A 6,699-nucleotide genomic window follows, 5' to 3' on the forward strand; every position below is an offset into this window, starting at 1 on the left:
TCAACACGGGATCCTATTGGCGGTGAGCGCGAACACAGGCGGCGCTGCGAAGCGCGCCTCCGTGACGTCAGCTTAGGGATTCTCGCATTTGTCGTCTGCTTCACTCAGGATCGCTCTCCCTGCTGCTTCTTTGCGCTCGGTCAACGTCTGATGCTTGTCCGCACCAGAATTGGCGTGTGGGTAACTTTTTATCATAATATTAGGCTTAAATCGCATAAACTAGCTCATGGTGTCAATTAAAGTATAGTTTTGGATACCGCTACGGGAGAAACATTGCTGGCGCCACCCCATTCCTTGCGAAGCCGGTCCTGTGCGGAGCGCTAAGAGTCGGAGCTAGGCGTCAGCTTCTCATGTAAGCATTCGAACAAAAGGAACAGTCAGCTGCTAATAACCGACAACAGCGAATATGGAAGACCAAAACAAATTCTAGGCCTTCAGGGCTGTCGGCTTTGGCAGAAGGCATCACGATTCCTGGTAATCATATGTAAGGTAAAACAGTTTTTGCAACCTTGCCGAACGCTCGAACGCGTTTTGTCACATCACTTTACGTTGTCAAGGCATGGAAGTTTGCCGTCTTGCACTATAGACTGCAAAAACTGTAGGTTGAGTTCCAAATAACCCAGTGTGTATATACGCGCGTGCTGATTCTATGTCAGGCATCTAACCAGTATGGAGGTTTATTGAGCAAAACGAGTCACGTCTTCGTTAAATTTATAGTAACACATATATGTTTGTTAAGACCTGGAGAGATATTTCGGAACATTTTGCACAGCCATATCTTCCCGATATTCGGATATGCGTTATAAGAAAACTGCACTCAAGAGGAAGGGGAGGAGTAAGGGGAAGAGGGGAAAACTTTGTTTAACAACTAAATCGATCTGGTTAGTGGGCCGGGTCCTCAGTCCAGGACAAGAGAGTAAAAGTAACTTTCTTCAAATCATAGAACGCCATCCCGAGTAGAATAGGATTTGTTCTTCGCGCCTGGAAGGGTTGAAAAGCAATAAAGAGCTAGTTGGAATTCTTCTTCGGTTTCGAGTCTTGTAATATATGCAGGTATACTATTTATTACGTTACTCAGCGAGTATATCATGCCTTCAACACCGTAATCATGTCATCATTGTTCGAGTTGAGAGTCAGTTCGTTATGATAACGATATAATTACGATAGAAAGTCGTAGCACAAAAGCCGCCTTCGAGTACTGTGGACCACGTTGTTTAGGGCGCGATCGCGGTGGCGTAGCACAAACCTTTTCATTGTATTTGCATGTGAATAAGCAAAGCACGCTGCGGATATGCACCTTCTTGCACGCAGCCGTAATGAAAGCCAATTTGCGAAGAAGGGAATGTATGCCATACAAAATGAAGGAAATATCCACACGACCTTTGTGAGGCTCCCAAACATCCCGAAACCTCCTAATAAGAAGTTGGCGACAGCGCAGAAAAATTAATGCGTTGGGCAGAAAAAAAAAAAGCAAGAAACATTAACCCGATACAAGACAACAACGAAAGAAATAGAAGAAAGCCTCTTTATTTCCTGCTGTGCGATGAGCGTGTAGAGGCCGCTGCTTGGTACGTAGTATTAGACTGTTGAGTCTTCATAGGAGCATCTCAAAAATACTGCAGGGAAGACTACGCATTTTGAATACTTATCGAGAAGCTCTGATCGCTGATCCTCGCGAATAAGCAAGAAAGGACGAGTTACACACGATCTTCTGACCCATACTCTGAATGAAGTTGTTCTCTATCTCGTCGTGTGTTGCAAACTTGCGGGGGATACAGCTTCAAATTATTCAGGTGGGTCAGAAGCTGGCAAAATAACTGAGTCGCTAGAAATACGCTTTTTAACGCACTACAGCAACGAAGCGGGCGATTTCTAACCTAGGCACTGTTGCCCCTCACAAGCGGAGTGTAGCAGACGACAGCGGCGCGAATCCCTAAGCCGACGTCAGAGCCAGGGGGCGCCACTCAAAGATCTCACCGCCAATACGCCTCGAGCTTTGCGATCGCTGCGCCGCCTGCCGCCGCTTCTCCGCGGCGTTGACGGGATTTGCGCTGCGTGACTGATAGGGGCTCGTGCAGTGTTTTGGTTCTATTTCGCTTCTTTTCGCCTTTCCGCGCCCTAAAAAAAACTTGTTATGGTGACGACTATAGGCAAAGAGTACGTTTAGGTCACTTAAAAAGCAGCTGCGTCTTCGTAGAGTACGCGATCGCCTGCAAGAGCTACCCGGGGACACGGTTCTGCGCGCTTCGTCGCCGCTCTTCCGGGCGTCGGCGACGGCAGCAACATATCACCCCTGTCACCTCCAAAACATCAGGCACAAATTAATTCTACTGACGCCTTGTTTAGACCTGATACTGGCACAATGAGAGGTTGGCTTCATTTTGCAGCGTGGACAACGAATGCGGCTTCGTTTCGCGTATATACGCCGCAGAAAAATATGTTTCGGGGATGTGATTACCCAATCCCGGACAACAACTTATGCCTTTTATAAGAATATAAACCATGCGAAAATGTAAAGTATATTCCAAGCCTGTGCGTCGTTAAATATGTGCCCACACACGCCATATAGCAAGAACCAAGGAAATGAAACCACAGGAAAATAAATGATGTGCCAATGCGGAATTTAGAAACATAATAGCTCTAACGGAAATGAAAAAAAAAAAAAAACAGCGCAGCTTCTGCCATGCTAAAGACGTTCGTCTAAACTTAAGCCAGGTAGGTTTCACTAGACCAACTATACGCGAAATGCACTGCTATTTCGCGAGAAATCGAGGGGGGGGGGGGGGCGGGGAGGGGGACGCCGTGTACAAATGCGGAGCGGAATCAAGCAATGAACGTTTTAGTAATCCCACACATAAATCTCGCGTTCACTTTTCCTTTGTTTTTCTACTTCAACGAAGATCTGATCGTACGGCGGACGCATTTTTGGAAGCATACAGGGTAGGCTGTTCAACAAGCGATGAAATGTATCGTTGGAAGAGTGTGGTATGGGAAAAGGCCCTCTGATTTCAGTTTCTGGTTTCTTCTGCAGGCTCCCTGTGCCATATGACGATATTTCGAAGAAGCATTTAGTCGCGGACGTGGATTATATTGTAAGCCCGTCTCCGCGCTATGAAGGTCTGCGGGCGCGTACCTCACGACAAGACGACTCTGTCGTGTGCTGATCCCCGAGTATAATTATGCATTGTCCATCATACGTTTGTTGAATATTCCCGAAAATAACACAGACTGGCTTGTAAATGGTGGTGATCAATATCTGAGGTATAATATTGGCAAACGTAACTGGTGTGCTGTCAGGTATGAGTGATTACGTAAGCGCACAAAAGCGATTTAAATCGTAGTGTATAGCCGTAGCATGAACATCTGAGGAACCGGTGGTTACGGAGACACGGCTAGTAAATTCAAGTCAGTGTAACTACAATCGGCTCCATCATACGCCGGTTCCGCGACGCTGGCCTGTGACACACACCTGGCGCTTATACAGACCGAAATACCACACTAAGATCGCGTCTGAAACATTTACACTCTCGTAAACACACCCCATTTGCGAACAGAGTGACTGCTCCACAGAAACATGAATTTCAAACGCCCACAAACGGTAAATCTCAGTCGTGAACGTGCCGCAAAAGCAGCGGCGGCACTGGGGAGCAGGGCGCGGACTCCCGCGCCTGCTTTCGAAACGGGCCGCTAGGGGGATTTCAGTGGCGCCCCTACAGGCCGCGCTCGAGGCGTATAGGACCCGCGCAGCTTTGTACTACCCGGAAGTACTGCCCGGAAGCCGCTTGCGCAGCGCCCCCTGGGCAGCGCAGGAGGCCTATACGGCGCGACGATAATTCGCGGTTTTTGATTTACGATTTCTCAGCTAATACTCATCGCTTTAACAAAATTCTTGCAGGAGGAGATTGCTAATACATTGCTTTATTTGGTTACATGTACATCCATGCATGGGCGGTTTAAAGTAGGCAACCTGGACCTGTCCCTGAACGAACGGCGTACTTGAGCGTAGCTTGAGTGTACTTGAGTTCAGTGGATTTCTGGATTTGGTTGAGTTACAGCGGACAAACCTACGAGTGACAACGTACGCTGCTTTTCATGAAGCGCCTCGCACCACGGAGCGCCTCACGTTTCAGAGACACGTGGAACCTCATAAGATTTGATGTGAGCACATTAAAAAAAATGTACTGAAACCTAGCCTACTACGGCGTAGCTGTGAAACACTTGGTGAGGAAAAAGCAGCCATGATGCAGCCGCTTTGAGAGTGCCAATGTGAACGAGGCGCCGGCGATGTAAACTGGCAAAATACAGTAATTCCTCATTATAACGAAATCGCTTTACTCGAAATATCGCTTTATTCGAAAGTTATTCTGGTCCCAACCCCAACGCAGGAATTTTAGGCTGCATTACTCGAAGTGCACGAAGAGCTTGACCCGCTTAGAGCGAAGTTATAGTGAACTAGAATATTCTAGTTCACTATAGCGAAGTGGCGAGCGCAGGCATGGCCGAGCGGCGGCGACCCAGCGGCGAGTCAGACTGCCAACATGGCGGGTCGACGCAAGCTGGTCTTTCCTCGGCGATTTTCATGCTCGATTCGCGCCATCGGACTTCAGACAAACGGTCCTAATGCATGGTAGGGTAGTTGAATTTTGTTTCTAGAGTTTGATGAATGGCGTGAACGCGACGCTGCCGAACACCGACACTCGAACCGTAGAATGAGCAGTGTCGTCGACTACGGGGCTCCGAAAAACTCTTGTTTTGCAAACTTCACTGCTGCACACGTCGGGAAAAAATTCCCAGAGATCAAAGCCCCTAGTGCAAAACCGTTCAGTTTTCATGACTGCGCTGTGCACCCAAAATTAGCGGTTAATCGTTCTTTGCGCGCAACAAACACAACCTCAGACACGGCATTTCCGGCGCTTTCCAGCGCGAAACTTGCGTAGCGTTCCGTGGCGCCCGCACGTCCTCCTGTAAATTGGAAACAGCCACTGCCACTTTTATGGGCGGCGACCACACCATAGGAGCAGGGGTTGCTCGCATCTGGCAATTACTTGAAACAGCCAGAGCTCACTGCCTTTTTCGCACCTGAATTAAGCTTTGCATCACCGAATAGAATACATTGTGTTTTGATTCCTTGCAGTTGTGCAGCTTTATCTTTTTTCGTGTGGCCGCTTATATCGAAATACCGCTTATAACAAACTTTTTCGCCGTCCCGTTCACTTCGTTATAACTAGGGTTTACTGTATGTCCCTTTCAAGACGTCCGCTTCCAGCGCGCCCTGATTGGCTGAAGTAAGACGACACAGGTGACAAAAACAAGCAAGGCCGGGGGCGGGAGTTGGCTTTTGTGATCCAGCAACCTCAACGAACGGTGAAACGGACGTTTTTAAAACGGACTCTACTCAATATCCTGTCCCAACGCTTGCGCTCGAAAGCTGGTTGAATATGCTATGGGGCGAAGCAACTCTCCGAAAAGGATTAATTAAAAGCTGGAGATGGTTACTTGCGTCGCCACAGTCCCTGAAACAGCCTGGAATGCGCCCCCGAGACACGGGGCACTGACACAAAATTTTGAAGGCGAGATAACGTCGGAGATAGATTGGTGGGAACACATATACATCATCTGCAAAATATCAGCGGCGAATACAGCCTAGAACATATTTAAAATCAATTTTGAAGTGTGCGAAACGCAACCGAGCAGCCAGCAGAGGACCACGCGCAATTGTAAATAAACAACATCCAAACACGTCACGAGTTTGTGTTTGCCGCTTCCGCACTACCGGCGTTTTACGCGGGCTCGCCCGGCTCGCCGCTCCAATCGGAGGGCCGGAGGGCGGAGCTTCTGCTCTCGAGAACGAACGACCCGATCGTTGGCGGCGGAGGCGCCGTGATTTCGTCAGCTAATCGGGCAGCTGGCCGCGACCAAAGTTCTACAGCGATTCCAGGCACCCTGTTTCTATTACTGTTTATTACCATTGGATGCGAAAACGCGCCGGAGGCACGAAAAGCCCACTGAGCTAGCCGCACGGTCGCTGTGCAGGCGGCGGCCACGGCCGCGAAGTGGCCCAGGCCGGCGCAGGTAGCTCGAGTGATAGCTTGTTACCGCTGCACGAAATTGTCCCCAAGTCCCGACCATAGTGGCTTACATGAGAAAGGAGCTAATGATGCGATGGCGGGTTGCATTAAAAATTGTCATCTGCACCGCTTACGAGAGCGGCACTCGAATATCCGTCGCAGTGCTGAGCCGAACACATCTGTAGGCGGACCTGTAGGCAGACCGGCCGGCTGCTCCCAGCGCGCGTCTTGCCACCCACCGTCTCGAGCGTCGCGCGTCGTTCTTTAGCCGCGGTAGCATTTGCACTCGCAGCGCCTGCGTCACATCCACGGTCGCTTTTTAATTAAGCGCCCCACGAGATCAGTACGTGGGGGCATTCGCAGAAACTGCCGTCGATGCGGATTCGACAGTGCTACGGCGGCTCTGCTCTGTGATATCCCTCCGATGGTCACGTCAGCTTTGTTCACACAAAATCCACAAAATCCATCGTTTCACGGCACTCGCTGAAACCGAAACTGCGACTGGCCGCATTTAAAATCCCTCTAATTAAACAACCGTCGCACGCTGAAGCAAATGAGGTTTCTACAGGTTATAAGTAGGTCACTAGCTACTTATCGCAACGAAAAAAACAAGATGCTAAATTTTTGTGTC

This window comes from Haemaphysalis longicornis, unplaced genomic scaffold (assembly GCF_048455015.1).
Source record: "Haemaphysalis longicornis isolate Haplotype H1 unplaced genomic scaffold, Haemaphysalis longicornis Haplotype H1 scaffold_9, whole genome shotgun sequence".
Classification (NCBI taxonomy): domain Eukaryota; kingdom Metazoa; phylum Arthropoda; class Arachnida; order Ixodida; family Ixodidae; genus Haemaphysalis; species Haemaphysalis longicornis.